Genomic DNA, 19,285 nt, shown 5'->3' on the forward strand with positions numbered 1-19,285 from the left:
GTGGCGATGACGCTGAAGTGAGCCGGTGTGATTGACAGCGAGCTCCAGCTGCCAGGACCCGGATGGTGCTGGAAGCCCCGCCCGGCGCGGGAACAAAAGGGGCCCGCGCGCGCGCCTGCAGTACTCAGCGCCCCTGCTGAGCCGCCGGAGCAGCTGCGCATGCGTGCCTCCAGAGGCGCGCGCGGGAGGAAAGCCGTTGGAGCGGCGGTTGGCGCGTGCGCGTGCGCGTGCGCGTGCGCGGGGCTTGGCGCCTTTTTGCCCTCGGGGGTTGTCGGTGGGAGAGAAGCGGGAAGGTGGTGGTGAGGGCGTGTGAAGGGAAGCGGGCAGGGGGAGGGGGGCAAAGGGAGAGCGCGGGGCGGTGGGGGGACACAAGGTCCAGGGAAGGACATGGAAGGTAATGAAAAGTCCCAGCCCAATGGACAGGCTGTGGGGACAATCAGATGGAAAAAGCCCAATGAGAACGGGCCCCTGGCAGGGGCGGCACATTGAAGGAATGGGGCCACACAATAATGGGAAGCTTTGGGCAACAAACAAGGCGGCGAAAGGCGCAGAGCGGGAGATTGTGGTTTGCAGGAGTGCTGCGAGGATGGATGTGGAGCCCACCCACTGGGGCTTCCACTTGGAATTGCACATTTTCTCCAGATATAGTTCAAAGCTCAGACATTGCCCGTGTGGAGATGTGTGTTGTGCTGGATGTGAGGACCTGGGCGCCATGGGATGAGGACCTGGAGAAGCAGTGGGGGATGGAAGAGCTCCAGGAAGGGAAGGATGGACCCACCAGGGATTTGAGCCTGTTTTTGATGACACCAATAAGGGTGGCCCAGGGTTGGCCCGGTGTCACTGACCAGAAACACAGCTCTACAGTATTCTCTATTTCGTGCTAGTTTACTTTCAGAATCTATCTTCCCTCTCTTTATCATTTGTTTCCTCGTTCTCTACCCTCCCAGTGCCTCTGTGTTGTTACACTGCTTGCCCGATGTTCAGCATTGGGAAGTCCAAAGCTATTCTCTTTGGCCCCAATACAAGCTTCATGCTCCAGCCATCGATTCCACAGCTTCGCTGGCCACTGTCTGTGGTGAACCAGGCTGTTCGCACACTGGGCATTGTGTTTAACCCCGAGCTAATTAGGGAAATACGTGCAATAAAGGTACAGCAGTTATCATGGGTGACATTAATCTACCTATAGATTGGGCTAACCAAATTGGTAGCAATACGGTGGAGGAGGATTTCCTGGAATGTATTAGGGATGGTTTTCTGGACCAATATGTCGAGGAACCAACTAGAGGGCTGGCCATCCTAGACTGGATGTTGTGCAACGAGAGAGGATTAATTAGCAATCTTGTTGTGCAAGGCCCCTTGGGGAAGAGTGACCATATTATGGTAGAATTCTTTATTAAGATGGAGAGTGGCACAGTTAATTCAGAGACTCGGGTCCTGAACTTAAGGAAAGGTAACTTCGATGGTATGAGATGTGAATTGGCTAGAATAGACTGGCAAAAGATACTTAAAGGGTTGACAGTGGATAGGCAATGGCAAACATTTAAAGATCACATGGATGTACTTCAACAATTGTACATCCCTCTCTGGCGTTAAAATAAAACGGGGAAGATGGCTCAATCGTGGCTAATTAAGGATAGTGTTAAATCCAAGGAAGAGGCATATAAATTGGCCAGAAAAAGCAGCACACCTGAGGACTGGGAGAAATTTAGAATTCAGCAGTGGAGGACAAAGGGTTTATTTAGGAGGGGGAAAATAGAGTATGAGAGGAAACTTGCTGGGAACATAAAAACTGACTGCAAAAGCTTTTAAAAATATGTGAAGACAAACTTAGGTCCCTTGCAGTCAGATTCAGGTGAATTTATAATGGGGAACAAAGAAATGGCAGACCAGTTGAACAAATACTTTGGTTCTGTCTTCACGAAGGAAGACACAAATAACCTTCTGGAAATACTAGGGGACCGAGGGTCTAGTGAGAAGGAGGAACTGAAGGAAATCCTTATTAGGCGGGAAATTGATGGGATTGAAGGCCGATAAATCCCCACGGCCTGATCGTCTGCATCCCAGAGTACTTAAGGAAGTAGCCCTAGAAATAGTGGATGCATTGGTGATCATTTTCCAATAGTCTATTGACTCTGGATCAGTTCCTATGGACTGGTGGGCAGCTAATGTAACACCACTTTTTAAAAAGGGAGGGAGAGAGAAAACGGGTAATTATAGACCAGTTAGCCGGACATCAGTAGTGAGGAAAATGTTGGAATCAATTATTAAGGATGAAATAGCAGCGCATTTGGAAAGCAGTGACAGGATCGGTCCAAGTCAGCATGGATTTATGAAAGGGAAATCATGCTTGACAATCTTCTCGAATTTTTTGAGGATGTAACTGGTAGAGTGGACAAGGGAGAACCAATGGATGTGGTGTATTTGGACTTTCAAAAGGCTTTTGACAATGTCCCACACAAGAGATTGGAGTACAAAATTAAAGCATATGGTATTGGGGGTAATGTGCTGATATGGATAGAGAACTGGTTGGCAGACAGGAAGCAGAGAGTCAGGATTAACGGGTCCTTTTCAGAATGGCAGACAGTGACTAGTGGGGTGTGTAAGGGGTGGTTTTCAGGGGATCAGCTTTCCCTTCTGACCTTATCTGAGTGGTTCCGAATCGCTCCCACACCCTTGGTTCTAGACACTGGAATTATGAAGGGACTGTGACAGACTTGGACAGACAATCGGTTTCAAGGTAGGAAGCAGGTATGGCTTTATTGTGTTTAAAAAGAAGTAAAAAGGCACACCTTTAATAATACGCACAGAATAGTAATACCAATACATTCTGAGGGGTACAACACATTGAATAAAGTGTCAAATTACAGCCTGTGGGGAAAAGAATACAGCTTAAACTCTAAATGGGGTAAAGAGGAGAATGCAGATACATTTACACAAGTTATCCCAGCCTCCTCTCACCCAATTCCACTAACTAACTAAGTTGTAGCTCTGGGGGTTCAGGGGCTATGCTCACCAATCCATTTTGACAGTTGCTACTGAATCGCGGTTTCGGGGTTCACTGCACTTGGCCCTCTAGGCGAGCCGTGCCCTGGACGGAGGAGAGGACTTCGGACTGCGTAGTCTACAGTTGGGGTGCGTCCATTGATACGGTAAATTGCGTTTTGGATGTATGGGGTAAGTACCCACTTTCTTTGGTTAGGAATAGTTTTAGTTAGTCCTTTTTGGTAATTTCTCACCTGTTGGGTCGTTCAGAAGTAGATCGTAGAGCGGTTGTCAATTTGGTTGCTGACAACCTTCCATTTCATGGGCCTCGTGCTCGGTCAGTTCTTGATGAGTTCTAGTCGTTTTCTTCACTATTCCATTTCTTCACTCCCCAGCTCCTGCTGCTTGTGTCTGTGTCTGTGTTCTGTAAGTTTCTCCTTATAAAACTGGGGGATATATATACCCCAAAAGTCTTTCTTATCCCCCCCGCCAAATTTTGCCCAGCTCATTGTTTCGATTGTGCAGCCCAGCTAACTGAAACTTGATTAAGTAGTTTTAATCTGGTGTTAATAGGCTTTTCGAAGTGGCTGAGCTCTCGTCCATTGTGCTAGTCTGGCCTGAGCCAAATATTTCTATGCCTGTTGAAAAGGTGTTGGAATATGTATGTGACATTTGGATCCTCTGGATGGGGTGATACTGTTTCTTCCATGGTCGATTGTTTAAATGCTAATGTTTTCTAGGGGCAAGTTTCGAGGGTGAACAGTTCTCAGACAATTTGATTAGCTCCAATGTCCGAACTGAGTGAAGTCCCACCCCCCCTGTTCTGGCAGTCTGTTCCAAAATGGTCCTTTAGAGATCTTAAACTTGGAAAGCTCTGAGGTATCTTCCTCAGTGTTTTTCCGAGGATACCAAAATGTTAATCGAGTTCCAAATTAAATTCCCTTTCCGTTGAGTCCAAACACGGTGGGGGGGGGAGGGAGCGGGCGGTCTCCATGAATGCATCCCCTTTTATCCCCTCCGGCGTCGTCTGCCCCTTTAAACTCATTTGTGTCCCGAAGTATTTTTCCTTCCATTTTAAAAGTCCAGAAAGGGATTCTTCTCATCTGCAGGGGAAAGGTACCAGGAATTTTTGCGAAATATTGGTAGTAAATTCGACACTCCCCACTGTGATACCATACCACTCATGGTATCATCTGCCAGGTGAGCAAAGTTCCTGACTCCCAAGAGATAACCTTCCCCGTATATTAACTAAACTAATCCCAAAAATATGCATTACACTTATGCACCATCACCATAGATACAAACTTTTCCATTTACAGGTACAAACTTTTTACATTTACACCCTCCAAGCTTGGAGGGGGGGTTCAATCACTACAGTTGCATTTCAGCACAGTTACATTCCATTTCAATTACATTATATTCAGCAGCATGTAGGCAACGTACAACCACATTACAGAAGGAAAAAACATAGATTAAAATTAAACAACATCAATTGGTCTCCTGAGGTTTGTCCATCACCCGCTAATGTCTGGATTCTGCCCTTGAGAACTGCTCTCAGGCTGGCTGACACACAAGACAAACTCAAAACAATTACCTAAACATTACTGCAACGTTAACCTTAATTCTAAACTAAACTTAAAATGTAAAACGGTGCAGTCAACTGCCTTAAACTAAAAATTAGAGCTATGTACAACCGCCACCCGTCTCCGGGTGACCTGGTTTGTCCCTGTCAGGCCCATGCCTTGTGCGGCCTGATAGCTGCTTGGATGCTAGGGTTTCCCTGCAGCCGGTGAGCTGGAGACCCTTGTCTCTGGGACAGCTCGTTGCTACTGCTCCTGTGAGACCCTCACCGCTGGAGGCGGCTGGCTGGAGGTCTCTACTCTGAGCGGCCTCTGTACTTCTGACCGTCGGGCTGCCCTTCGAGGGTAGAATCGCTGAGGCTCAGATGCCGGTGACCACGGCATCTTTGGCCGTGGTGTACGGAGGGTCCTTTTCAGGGCTTCAGTTATTGGGGGTGCGTCCGAATCCCAAACGATGGGTGGGATAGCCCCTCCAGTACTGCAATTCACTGCCACATTCCCTGTGGGCCCTGCACCGTCGAGGGCGGCCAACGAAGGGTCCCTGTCCTGAGGACGGTTCACCCCTCCCGGCTGCCCTCTGTGCTTGGCTGACCCTGGGTTGTACAGCTTGCACTGGTTGATGTGGAACCACTTAGTACGGCGGGGCAGCTTTATGGCATAGACCATCAGGCTTGCCTTGTCGACAATGCTGTATGCCCCCATATATAATGCTTCAAAAACCCCTACCCCAGCATAGTTCCTCACCATGACCTGGTCCCCTATCTCCCATTCGTGGTGTTTGCTGGGTTCTAGCAGCAATCGGTTACTCTGATGCTGTCTGCCCATATTACTAGCAGCCTGCCAGTGAATCTGTCTGAGGTGTTCAAACAGGTTCCTGACAAACCTCTCTGAGCTGACCTTCTGTGAGCACCGGGGCTGGGACATGGGTGGGGGTCCGCATGATCCTGCCAGTCATGAGCTCATATGGGGAATATCCCGTGCTCTTTGACTGGCTGGCTCGGATCTCCATTAGGACCAATGGTAAGATCTCCACCCACTTTTGGGGTGAGTCTCCCGTTTCCTTCCGCAGCCTTTCTTTAATGGTGCGGTTTAAACGCTCCACAATACCCGATGACTGGCTTGTGAGCAACGTGCCATTTCCCCTCAATGCCGAGCACCTTAAGGGTTGCCTGCGTTACCTGCCCAGTGAAATGGCTCCCCTGGTCCGACTCCACATACTGTGGGAGTCCCCACTGGAGAACACTTCCCTCACTAGAATCTTAGCTGTCCCTAGTGCGGTGGCTGTTCGGCAGGGGAAGGCTTCAACCCATTTTGAGAACACGTCCCCCAGGACTAGGCAGTATTTGTAGCCTCCCTGGGCGGTGGGTAGGGGCCCAATGTAGTCAAGTTGGATTGACTGCCATGGTCCCTCTACCCTCCTGACATGTCCTAGGGACACCTTCCTTTTCTGGGGGTCAGGGTTGTTCGCAGCACACACCAGGCAGTTCGCACAGAACTCGCGGACGTCCTCCCTGAGTCCCGGCCACCATCCTGTCTGTTCCACCCGTTGCCAGGTGGTCTCAGGCCCGGGGTGTCCCGCTCCTGGACCCTCATGGGCCAGTTTTAGGAATTCCCTCTGGTGCTGCTGTGGCACGACCCATTGTCCCTCTTTAAACAGCATGCCTTCCTTAATGGTAATGGCTGCTGTGCCGTACGGACCTTCTACTCTCTCTCTAGCTAGCACGTTCAGAACAGCTTTCAGGATCGGGTCCTGTACCTGAACTGTTTTTAAGTCCGGGCCCAAAGCTATCCCTGTACTCTCTGCTGCCCTGTTCTTAGTCTTGACTGCTGCTATGCGTCCGGTGTCATAGGGGTCCCAGAACTTTCCCATGCGGGCACCTTCTTTGGCCAGTTTGTCAGCCTGTTGGTTTCCCTCTGCACGGGGTTCGGTTTACCTCAATCTGGATTCTTTTACCTCAATCTGGTTCAGCAAAATTACTGAACGAATACCGTTTGTGCTTTAAACAAAGCAAGCTTTTATTTAAAAAGCAAATCCCGATCGGGGACCTTATCAGACAGAAGGAATACTCTCTTGACAGAGCGTACACACTTCCTACGGACAAGGTGACGTTACATTGTAAAGGGACGACGGTTATACATTTTCGGCAAAAGATAACAAGATAGGGCTAGAGCGAAATCCAAGTTCAGCCTATCCCTTTTGATCCCTTTTTCCCTTTGTCCACTCATAAGCCAACCTAAGTATGGTCTGATTTTAAACAAAGACCTTCTGTTAATGTTTCAGGTTAATAACATGATTTAATAAGACCTTGAGGTTTTTCTGCAAGCTGTGGGTTTTGTTTCAATATGTGTTAGTGTTGTAACATTTTGCAGTCTCGAGTCTAAGATGTCATGGCTATTCCTCCATGAATTCTTTGTTAGCTTATACTGTCCCTATACAATTCCCACGTTCTCAACTTCAATGTTTCTATACATTTTTAAACATTCACATTCCCCCCTTTTTATCATTCCATGATAACCCTGGTGACTATTCCAGGAGTATCGCATTCAGCCGTTCACACTCTATTTCCTGAATCATATTGTTGTTATTGTTGAGTAGTTCTTTAGTTCGTTGGATCATAACTCGGGAGCCCTTGACCACAAGAGGGTTTGCTAACCTTGCCATCATTACTTTACAACAAAGGTTAAGGCAACCAACAATCAAACAACAGGTAATTATTACTACGATGAGAATAATTGCCCCATGCATTAGATAGGATCTCCAAGATCCATCTGATAGCCCACCAATCCAGCTAGATCCTTCTGCTGGTGTGGATAACTTCTTCACCTCCCTTCTTATGTGATCAGCGAGATTGGTTATGTTTTCTGAACTATCAGGAATGTAAGTGCAACATTCAGATCCTATCAGGGCACACGTTCCCCCTTTCTCAGCTAACAGGTAATCGAGGGCCATTCGGTTTTGTAATGTTACGGTCCTTATTGCTACCATTTCAGCTGTGATGCCCTCCAGAGCTTCAGCAGTATTGTTAGCTATCTGTTCCAATATCGTCTCTAGGTTCTGTACTTCATCCATGAGACGTCCTATCCTGATTGGGAACATCATGATCCCAAAGAACTTGTCGGCGGGGGTGATGGCTTGCTTGTATCGGCTGGAGGCATGTGCTTCCGCCAGGGTACGTACTTGCCGCACAAATGGCACCACATATCCCAGATAACAGGACCCTGTCCATCGCCTCGGCAACCAAGGATATGCCTTATGACCGCACACGAAATACATGCCGTTAAAAGCTACTTTCTGATATTGCTTCCGGGTCCCAGGACTGGGCCCACAAACCTCCACCTGTTTTATTTGGAAGGTGAGAGAGGATGGTGACTCGTGCACCTGTGGTGATGTTGAGACTGTTTGGGCATTTGCTGTACCCTATGATATGTCCCTTGTTACTGGTGTCATTTCGGGTTCGACATATGTCCCCGGTTGGCCTCCCAATCCTCGAGGTATTGGTCAGGGCTAAGAATGGGGGTTCCTTTCCACGGTCGTAGGTTGGTTGGTACCATCCCTGGAACGTCTGACTAATTGTATTGGCCCCCCCTCCCCTCGTGATAGTTTGGCTCTGAATCCATCTGACAGTCTCAGTTAGGGTTAGTGGAACGGGATGCAAAGGAATTCCCCCTTTGAAATGTATAGGGATATGTGAACACACCCAACATCTAGAAAAGTTCCCATTTTGCGCATAAACATAAGACATGTCCAAAAAGGTGTTTACATGGAGCTCTCGTCTCTGTCTCCCCTCCCATGCGACGAAACTGTCATATATCAACACTATTATACAGATTGTGGCATACAGACACAGTTTCATCTTATGGTTCAGGATTCAGATAAATAGTCCAATTATTTTGCTGATTAAAAGAGTTCAGTTTTCCCGTCTCTCTTCTCAGGTTACCGTCGGTGTAGCTGGCTGTCTATCACTATGGGTAAAAGTTCAAACTGGTCCACGTTACAATTAAGATGTCAACGGCCTTGTGCAGCTATGGAGAAGAGGAAATCTGGAACAGAAACAGGAATTAGAATAACCAGTAAAATAGGTTTGTTAGAGGGCAGGTGAGCCCAGGCAATTTTCCCCTCAACCTTGGCTGTAGTGGGGGTAGTGAGTAACACCTGAAAAGGCCCCTCCCATCGTGGCTCTAATCTCTTCCGAATCCATTTCTTAATCAGGACTTACTTCCCTGGTGCCACGAGGGACATTTCGGGTAAAACTGGGAGGTCGAGGTGAGCCTCTCGAAACTGGTTGTGAGCTAGTCGCAGAGCCTATGTCAGAGAAAGAACATAGGTGGTCATCAGTCGAGCTGGGATACCATATCTAGGAACAATTTCCCCTCATTAACACCTTAACAACAGTTTGAGCCTTATTGTCCAGGGTAGGGTAGGCTTCAATCCATTTGCTAAACACATCTACTATTACTAACACATATTTGTAACACTGAATCCTTTGCAACTCAATGTAGTCCAACTGCAAGGTCTCAAAGGGACCTTCGGGTAGGGGCGTCTTACCCCAATCACAGGGGACTCCCTTCCCTGGATTATACTGTTGGCAAACAAGGCAAAGACTACTGATGTTCTGGGTCAACGCCTGGAGTCTAGAGTGCCACCAAGTAGCCAAAAGCGTATCACTTGTTGCCCTGGCTCCACAATGAGTAGTAAAATGCATACATTCAATAACTCATAGAGCCAACTCGTCAGACATGCAAGTCTGTTCCGCGGGAGCGTCCTCCTGTGCTTTTATAACATCTTGGATGGTTGGCATTGGTTTTTCCGAGGCTAACTTATCCTTCGCAGGATTTTTAGTCTGACTCATCATTTTGGGCACTACCATCTGTTGGTCACGAGAGGCCTGTTTAGCCTCTTTGTCAGCACAGTGGTTCCCTATATCAACCGGGGATTTTCCAGTGGTGTGGGCGGTACATTTAACAACGGCAATGTGCTTGGGGAGCATGAGGGCTTGCAACAAATCAGATACTAGTTACTTATGGGATATCTCATTCCCCTGTGAGGTTAGGAATCCCCTATTTTTCCATAATTGTCCGAAATCATGGGCCACCCCAAAGGCATACCTAGAGTCGGTATAGATATTGACTTTGAGATCTTTGGCCAAGATACAGGCTCGGGTGAAGGCGAATAGTTCAGCTTGTTGGGCAGAATAGGCGGTTTCAAAGGCGGTAGATACCAAGACCTGATTCTCCTGTTTTACTATGGCGTATCCTGAGATTCGTGTACCTTCTGGATTAATAGAAGAACTTCCGTCAACATACATAATACAGTCTGGATCTTCCATTGGTACATCAACTAAATCTTCCCTGACTGATGTGGCCTCTTGAATTAAAGATAAACAATCATGACTGAGTTCTTCCTCATCTTGGGGCGGCTCAGTGAGAAAACAGGCCGCATTAATGGCAGTACAGTGCCAAAAGGTCAGCTTAGGATTATTTAGTAGGTAGATCTCATATCTGCTTTGCCTGGCCATGGTAAGGTGTTGAGTCTGCAGTTGGCCCAGGAGGGCAGCTACGGAGTGAGAGGTGTACAAAACAATATCCTGCTGGAGGGTGATGTTGGCAGCGGATTGGAGGCTATTGTAGATGGCGGTTAATATTTGAGTGCATACAGGGTGTCCCAAGGCAACGGGGTCTATTTTGGAAGAGTAGTAGACAACAGGCCTATGCTTATCCCCGTGTTTCTGAGTTAAGACAGCAGTAGCACAGTCCTTCAGGATTGTACAATACAGTTGAAAGGGCCGGTCATAGAGGGGCCGGCCCAAAGCCGGAGCTTGCAGCAGGGCTGTCTTTAGTTCCTTAAAGGCTTGGACGTCTGCGGTTTTTATTTCAAAGCTGACTTACTTATTTGTATACGGGGTGAGGTGTTTAGTCATCAGGGCAACATTAGGGATCCAGGATCTGCAGTAATTGATCATCCCCAACCACTATCGCATTTGTTTAGCCGTGGGGACTGGAAACTGGCAAATTGGTTCGACTCGGCTAGCCTCCAAAGCTCGGTGGATACTCGGTATTGGCTGTGATTTAAGTGGGTACTGTCGGATAGAGGGCCAGTCCACATTTGCACATCCCGGCTGGTCGGGTCAACCTCGTCTATAGCCTGGCGCACCATAACTCCCAAATCTTTAGCGTGGTGGGGAGGTAATACTTCGAGTAATATGTGGTGCCACCGTTGGGGGCTGTCCATTTCCACAAAATCTGCCTTCCCTTCTGGTGCAGTCACTCTAGCCCTTAATAGAATTTCCTTCACTTCCCCTTCGTGATCCTGATAAAAGTTCTGCAGGTCCTGATTCTTTCCACTGGGATCGTATGCTAGGGTCACGTGATAGGGTGCCTGCGGCAGGTCCAGAGACCACCACTGAGGGGTTCTAGTGGTTTACTGCCGCTTAAGGGTTCCCTGTTTTACAATAATCCCATCATCTCCACACTCCAAATGCAACTGGAATTTGCAGAGGAGGTCTCTAGCCATCAAGTTACAGTCCAGATTGGTTGTGATAACAAATCGATGTTCCACCGATTCTTCCTGGTAACCCATTTTAACCGGTTCTGACACCGGGAATGTAGAGACTTGTCCCAGAAATCCTGACAGTCCCTGTGTTTCAGTGAAGGCGGGAAGTTTCAGCTTTGATTGTACAGAAGACATGAAGGCTCCCGTATCTATCAAGGGTTGCCACTCATTCCGAATTTTTAACAATATCATCGGTTCGTCATCCGGGAAGGGTCCCTGCACAATCAAGCTGCGTAGTCAATATGAATCGGGGGACGGTTGGCCAAAGGGGTTGTTCTGGGAGAAGTTAGTGTAAGATCCCCGTCCTCTTCCCCCCTTGCCCCCCTCCTCTTCCTCCCCTTCCTTTTTCGTGCTGACGGGAGGGACAATTTCTATTCCAATGTCCTTCTTGCCCACAAATAAAGCATCCATCTTGTCTTTCCCAGCCCTGACCTCTTCCCATACCAGGCCGGGGACAGTAGGGCGGTCCGTAATTAGCAGGGCCCGGGCCATTTAGGTGTTTGATATAACTGTATCCCTGTTTATCCACCCAACCCTGCACGCAATACTGCGGTTCCATCTGGTATCCCCTTGGGTCGGGTTTTGGTCCTTCCACCCGAGGCGGCTCTTCCTTTCTAGTCACGTATTCAGTCTTGACCCGGGTTGGGGGCGCACCTCTCCCCTCTCCTTTCTTTTCCTGCCAATAATATTTAACCGCCCTTTCCATCTGGGCTTTACTGTTATCTGCCCAATTATTTGTCCGGATAGCATGAACAACCGAATAGGGCAGGCACTGAAGTAGGATAGCGCAGAATTGAGGAGAATCCTCTCTTGCCCTGAAGGCATTATCTCCTGATTGACTTCCTTATATTTCAATAAATCTTTCCATGAATTCATCGGCAGTTTCTTCTCATTTGGGTTTAGTTTCTAATACTGCGGCCATACTGATGGGCTTCTGAAGGGTCTTGGTGAGAGCATTAAAGATAGTGTTTAGGCGATCTGGACATCGTTAGGGTAAGCAGCCACCAATGCATCATGAGTAGCACGTCCTCGGTGAGTTAGAAATCGGGCATGCTCAGTTGGGCTCAGGGTTTGCTTTACCAGGGCCCACAGGTCTCTTGATTCTGCATTATATCCATGCATGTCGAGGTCACTCCGTGAAATCGAAGGTCAGGGTTAAGTTGGGTTTGTGGATCCCTTTCAGCTTATTTATCTTAGCCTTTTAACTCTTCAATTTGTTTTGTTTGAGTATCTATTTCTTTATTGTATCAGGCAAGTATTATTACATAAGCTAGTTTTGTTTTTATTTTTATTCTGACTATCGCACCATTCCTCTGTTAGGTGAGTCTTTTTTCTATTAAGAAATCCAAATTGATAATGTTCAGTATGAAACGGCTGTCAATGGAAAGGGTTAACTCCTTTACGGGTTTGTAAGAAGACCTGATGTCATTACGTGACTTCACGTAACCATCTGAAAAAAAAATCTTTTCATCAGGAAAGGCAGCATTTGATTAAACTCCAATATTTTTTTAACTTCTTATTTAAGTACTTGCCAAAGATATTTTTTTAATTGATTTAAAACGAGACCACAAATTTTTAATAGCTATTTGTTTACTGAAATTCAATTTCGTCATCAGCCTCGGTCAATGCAAAGCCAACCATTTTAACTAAGTAGTCTATCGATACATTTCTCAGAGGTCCCAGTGGAACTCTGAATACATTTCTCGTGCGTGCACTCTTTCTTTAAGACGTCTACGGTTTTTAATATGTCCTCCTTCTGTCAATGAAAGCCCTAATTTAATGGAGTTTTTCTGCCAACTCGACAGGAGTGATTTTTTCGACTGCAGTGGAATTTTTCTCATAATTTAAAATCTCAGAACACATTTTTTTTTTAGCACCTATTTAGTACGTTACGTCTTTTTTTTCGTCTTTTCCATAACTAGAGGGAAATCTGGCACGTAGGCTGTGGACTGCTTTTCGTTATCTCAGTTGTTCCAGCCTCAAGGTCGTGTTATTTAATATAATATTTTTTTTGAATCCTTTTGAATCCATCTCAGTATTTTCTGTGCCTTCTCTGAATATCTCAAAATCCCGATTCAAACTTTGTAATTCAATAAGGTTCACACTCTTTAACTTCCCACATACAGGACAACACTACGAAGGGTTTAAAAAAAAAACTTTCATTCTGTTTGAAAAAGTGGGTGGAGCTAAAACAAACCACAACACCCCGGCTTTTTTTTTTCACAGTAAAAATCACACAAGCATTTCTCATTTAAAACAGACGTTCACAAGAGTCTCTCTTCTTTCCTATTAATTTTTGGATCCATGATCTTTCAGGGAATTCGTAGTTTTATCTAAATTGCCCATCCTGTGTCGCCGCACATTGGATCAGGGTCCTAATTAGACCTGATTGTCTCCAAGTCGCCCCGTGGTGGTTTCAGTTATCTTACCCAGAGCCTCGGCGGACCAAGTGATATACAAGATCGACGCTGTACCTGGCGTAAGTACAATTTAAAATTTACACAGTCCCGCGTAGTCCCGCAGCTTAATTTTACGTAATAACCTAACCTCCGATTCTCTCTCTCCGCGTTGCCGCGCGGTTTTACTTGGGCCTCGAACCCACACAGACACTGGGCCTCGAACCCAGGCAGGCTCTGGGCCTCGAGCCCAGGCAGACTGACCTAACCTATCTTTCCGAGTCGCCGCTTGGTTTGCGTCACCGCGCAATTTCCCTATCTCTATCCCTATTCTAAGTTTGAAAGGTATTCACCAGATTGTCCTGGATTTCGTTCAGACACTACCTGAGAACCAGCAAGTGGCTAAACTTTCCTCAGACTTTTGAAACTGGGGGAAACTGGAGCAGTCATACACACTCCAGTGGCCACTTTCCCCTCGTCTCATCCAAGGCTAGTCTGGCTCTTAATTCGCAAGTTTTCGGCAGTCGTCCATTGAGATCCCACTTCTGACACCATATGTTGATTCCTGGATTCTTTTACCTCAATCTGGTTCAGCAAAACATTCCCCAGCTCCTGCTGCTTGTGTCCGGTGTCTGTGTCTGTGTCCGGTGTCTGTGTCTGTGTCCAGTGTCTGTGTCCAAGTCTGTGTCCTGTAAGTTTCTCTTTGTAAAACTGGGGGATAGATATACCCCAAAAAGGCTTTCTTATCCCCCCCCCCCCGAATCTTGCCCAGCTCTTTGTTTCGATTGTGCAGCCCAGCTAACTGAAACTTGATTAAGTCGTTTTAATCTGGCGTTAATAGGCTTTTCGAAGTGGCTGAGCTCTCGTCCATTGTGCTAGTCTGGCCTGAGCCAGATATTTCTATGCCTATTGAAAAGGTGTTGGATATGTATGTGACATTTGGATGTGACATGTGGGGTGATACTGTTTCTTCCATGGTCGATTGTTTAAATGCTAATGTTTTCTAGGGGAAAGTTTCGAAGGTGAACAGTTCCCAGACAATTTGATTAGCTCCAATGTCCAAACTGAGTGAAGTCCCACCCCCCTGTTCTGGCAGTCTGTTCCAACATGGTCCTTTAGAGATCTTAAACATGTAAAGCTCTTCGGTATCTTCCTCAGAGTTTTTCCGAGGATACCAAAAAATTCATCGAGTTCCAAATTAAATTCCCTTTCCTATGGGTCCAAACACTGCGGGAAGGCAGGGGGCGGTCTTCATGAATGCATCCCCTTTTATCCCCTCAGGCGTCGTCTGCCCCTTTAAACTCATTTGTGTCCCGAAGTTTTTTTCCTTCCATTTTAAAAGTCCAGAAAGGGATTCTTCTCCTGCAGGGGAAAGGTACCACGAATTTTTGCCAAATATTGGAAGTAAATTCTACAGATGCCGCAGGGTACAGTGCTGGGACTCCAGCTATTTACAATATACATCAATGATATAGATGAAGGAATTGAGTGTAATATCTCCAACTTTGCAGATGATACTAAGCTGGGTGGCCATGTGAGCTGTGAGGAGGGTGCTAAGAGGCTGCAGGGTGACTTGGACAGGTTAGGTGAGTGGGCAAATGCATGGCAGATGCAATATAATGTGGATAAATGTGAGGTTATCCACTTTGGTGGTAAAAACACGAAGGCAGAATATTATCTGAATAGCGGCAGATTAGGAAAAGGGGAGGTGCAACGAGACCTGGGTGTCATGGTACATCAGTCATTGAAAGATGGCATGTAGGTACAGCAGGTGGTGAAGAAGGCAAATGGTATGTTGGCCTTCATAGCTAAGGGATTTGAGTATAGGAGCAGGGAGGTCTTGCTGCAGTTGTACAGGGCCTTGGTGAGGCCTCACCTGGAATATTGTGTTCAGTTTTGGTCTCCTAATCTGCTATTGAGTGAGTGCAGCAAAGGTTCACCAGACTGATTCCAAGGAGGAGAGACTGGATCGACTGGACCTGTATTCACTGGAGTTTAGAAGGATGAGAGGGGATCTCACAGTAACATAAAATTCTGACGCGACTGGACAGGTTAGATGCAGGAAGAATGTTCCCGATGTTGGGGAAATCCAGAACCAGGGGACACAGTCTAAGGATAAAGGGTAAGCCATTTAGGACTGAGATGAGGAGAAACTTCTTCACTCAGAGAGTTGTTAACCTGTGGAATTCTCTACCACAGAGAGTTGTTGATGTCAGTTCATTGGATATATTCAAGAGGGAGTTAGATGTGGCCCTTGCGGCTAAAGGCGGGTATGGAGAGAATGCAGGAAAGGAGTACTGAGGTGAATGATCAGCCATGATCTTATTGAAGGGCCAAATGGCCTACTCCTGCACCTATTTTCTATGTTTCTAATCATTCAACCCCATATCCTGTCCATCACCAACACCGCCTACTTTCACCTCCGTAATATTGTCTGTCCCCGCCCTGCCTCAGCTCATCTGCTGCTGAAACCCTCCTCCATGCTTCTGTTACTATTCCAATGCTCCCCGGGACAGCCTTCCATCTTCCACTCTCCATAAATTTAAGCTGATCCAAAATTCTGCTGCACATATCCTAACGTGCGCCAAGTCCTGTTTAGCCCTCCACCCCTGTGCCTGTTGACCTGCATTGGATCCCTGTTCCCCAAACACCTCGCTTTTAAAATTCTCATCCTCATGTGCAGTTCCTCCATTGTCTCCCTCCTTCCTATCTCTGTAACTGCCACCAATTGTACAAACCTCCATGGGCTCTGCCTTCCTTCCTTTCTGACCTATTGCCCCTCTTCCATTTCCATTGCCCCATCATGACAATTGTGCCTTCTCTCTAAGCCCTAAGTTTTGCAATTCCCTCACCAATCTACCTGTCACAGATGCAGCTGTCCATGACAGCATTGGTAGCAATGATCACTGCACAGTCATTGTGGAGATGAAGCCCTGTCTTCACACTGAGGACATCCTCCATTATGTTGTTTGGCACTGCCAACGTGCTGAATCTATCCCATTTAGAACAGATTTAACAGCTCAAAACTGGACATCCATGAGGCGTGGAGGGTAATCAGCAGCAGTCGAATTGTATTGAACCACAATGTGTAACCTCATGGCCAGCATATTCCTCACCATAGCATTACCATCAAGCCAAGGGACCAACCTTGGTTCAATGAGGACTGCAGTAGAGCATGACCGGAGCAGCACCTGGCTGAGGTGCCAACCTGGGGAAGCTGCAACACAGGACTACATGCATCCTAACCAGCAGAAGCAGCATGTTATAAACAGAGCTAAGCGATCCCACAATCAACTGATCACATCAAAACCCTGCAGACCTGCCGCATCTATTCGTGAATGGTGGTGGACAATTAAACAACTAATGGGAGGAGAAGGCTCCATGAGCATCCCCATCCTCAATAATGGAGGAGCCCAGCACGCAAGGGCAAAAGACAAGGCTGATGTGTTTGCAACCATGTTCAGCCAGCAGTGCCAAGTGTTTTGATACATAGCGGCCTCCTCCTGAGGTCCCCACCATCACAGAAGCCAGTCTTCAGCCAATTCGATTCACTCAAAGTGATAGCAAGAAGCAGCTGAACGCACTGGATACAGAAAAGACTATGGGCCAGACAACATCCCAGCTATTGTGCTGAAGACCTGTGCTCCAGAACTAGCTGCGCCTGCAGCCAAGCTGTTCCAGTACAGTTACAACACTGGCATCTACTTTACAATTTATAGTAATGACTGGAATGAAGGGACCGAGTATAACATAGCCACATTTGCTAATGATACAAAGATAGGTGGGAAAGCAAGATGTGAGGATGGTGCAAAGTATCTTTAGGGTTGGGGGTAATACATTAGCGTGGATAGAGGATTGGCTAACTAACAGAGTCAGGATAAATGGTTCATTCTCTGGTTGGCAACCAGTAACTAGTGAGGTGCCACAGGGATCAGTGCTGGGACCCCAACTATTTACTGTCATGTATCTTACATGGCCACTGTTGGTACCACATCAAGGTGTGCCACCAAAGGGCACAGCAGTGGGAGACTTGTAGGTTATCTGTACAGATGTGCCTGGCCTAATATAAAAGGCAGCCCAATAGGTGTGATCCTCACTCTGGAGTTAACTAATAAAGGACCAAAGTCTCTACAGTTCAAGTACAACACACTGCCTCGTGGAGTCATTGTGAGAGCAAATAAGGACACAACAGCTGGCGACGAGAATACGAACTTTCACGTGGAAATGGCTACCCTTGGTACATTGCAGCAGTTCACCGATGGTGATGATTGGGTCGCCTTTGTGGAGAGGCTAGAACACTTTTTCACGGCAAACAACTGGCAGGAGACAACCCGGCCACACTGGCTGATAAATGCCGCGCTATCCTACTAACAGTTGTGGCCCAACATCTATGGCCTCGTCAGGGACTTGCTGGCACCAGCGAAGACAACGACCAAGTCGTACAAGGAGCTCATAACCTGATCCAGGAGCAACTCAAGCCCAAGGAGAGCATCCTCACAGCCAGACACCGGTTCTATACACACCGACGGCCCGAAGGCCAGGAAGTCGCGAAGTACACCGCAGATCTCGGGAGGCTGGCGGCACCATGCAAGTTCAGCATCCACCTTAACGAAGCGCTGCGGGACATTTTTGTCATTGAAATTGGCCATGAGGGCCTTCTTCACAAGCTATTGTCGGCGGATACCACTGTCAAACTGCAGAAGGCCATCTTTGAGTCAGGCATTCATGACCTCAACCTGCGGCTCTAGGCAGATGTCACACCCAGGACTCAAAAACACGGCAGGTACTGTGCACAGAGTGACGCCGTTTAGAGGCTGGACTGTAGAGCGCGAATCCTCTCAGGGAAGAGAGAACAGGTCCGTGAGTCCCTTAACTCTTTAGAGTCCGCCGATGGGGGCTAATCGAGTAACACCATGCTGGCATTGCGGAGGAAATCACAGACCTCACCAGCGCCGTTTTAAAGACTATGTTTGCAAAGGCTGCGGCACAAAGGGCCACCTCCAGCGAATGTGTAAGAGAAATAGGACTCACTGTGTCGATGAGGAGTCCGCAGATGGCCATGAATCCAGCATAGATTATGAATTGTTAGACAGAGAGGCAGCCCAGTCCCACAGGGAGGTACATAGCATGTTTACCTGCACCATCGAGTGCTCCCCACTGAAGATGGAAGTCGAGATAGAGGGAAGTCCAGTCTTCATGGAAGTGGACACGGAGGCGAGCCAGTCAGTGATGAATCAAGAAGCCTTTGGGAGGCTATGGGACAATCCGGCTGAATGACCCAAGTTGGCCCCGGTTCAGGCAAAACTGCGCACCTACACCAATGAAATCATCCCAGTCGTTGGTAGTGTGAATGTAAAGGTACTCCGTGGTGCACAAGTTATCTCTGTGGATTGTTGCAGGTGATGGACCAGCGCTGCTTGGCAGAAGGTGGATGGAGAAGATCCAGTGGCAGTGGGAAGATTTTACCCCTCCAGCGATCGAATCCCTCTGCGCTCAGAGGCAAAGCAAGCCCTCACCTGAAGGTGGACCCAGCACTGATGAGCTGACCAGCACGGCACCCGAGACACAGACCTGCCAGCACGACCGTGTGGAGATAATCCAGCTGAGACAACTCGAACGCATCTTCCAGGCTTCAGTGGTAGGACTCAGGAAGGAGGAAATCGGATCCAGCAGCGACTGCCCAACTGCAGAGGCAGAACCTGGGGAGAAGAGGATCGCTGCAGTTGACATCGTGGACGAAGAAAAGATGGCGCCCACACCACAAAGACAAAGATGGC

At 47.5% G+C, this 19,285-nt stretch overlaps 1 protein-coding gene across 2 annotated transcripts in view; it reads left to right on the forward strand.

The window, feature by feature from the left end:
* The first annotated feature begins 368 nt into the window (after positions 1-368).
* The window catches only part of LOC139254651 (uncharacterized), a 228,861-nt gene continuing 209,944 nt past the window's right edge, over positions 369-19,285 (forward strand). Inside the window, exon 1 of one of the 2 annotated variants that reach the window (XM_070873776.1) lies at positions 369-2,748. The gene's annotated coding sequence lies outside the window, so the exon portion shown is untranslated. The remainder of the gene's footprint in view (positions 2,749-19,285) is intronic. The other variant, XM_070873775.1, reaches the window with a different exon arrangement.

The sequence above is a fragment of the Pristiophorus japonicus genome, unplaced genomic scaffold (assembly GCF_044704955.1).
Source record: "Pristiophorus japonicus isolate sPriJap1 unplaced genomic scaffold, sPriJap1.hap1 HAP1_SCAFFOLD_567, whole genome shotgun sequence".
Lineage (NCBI taxonomy): Eukaryota > Metazoa > Chordata > Chondrichthyes > Pristiophoridae > Pristiophorus > Pristiophorus japonicus.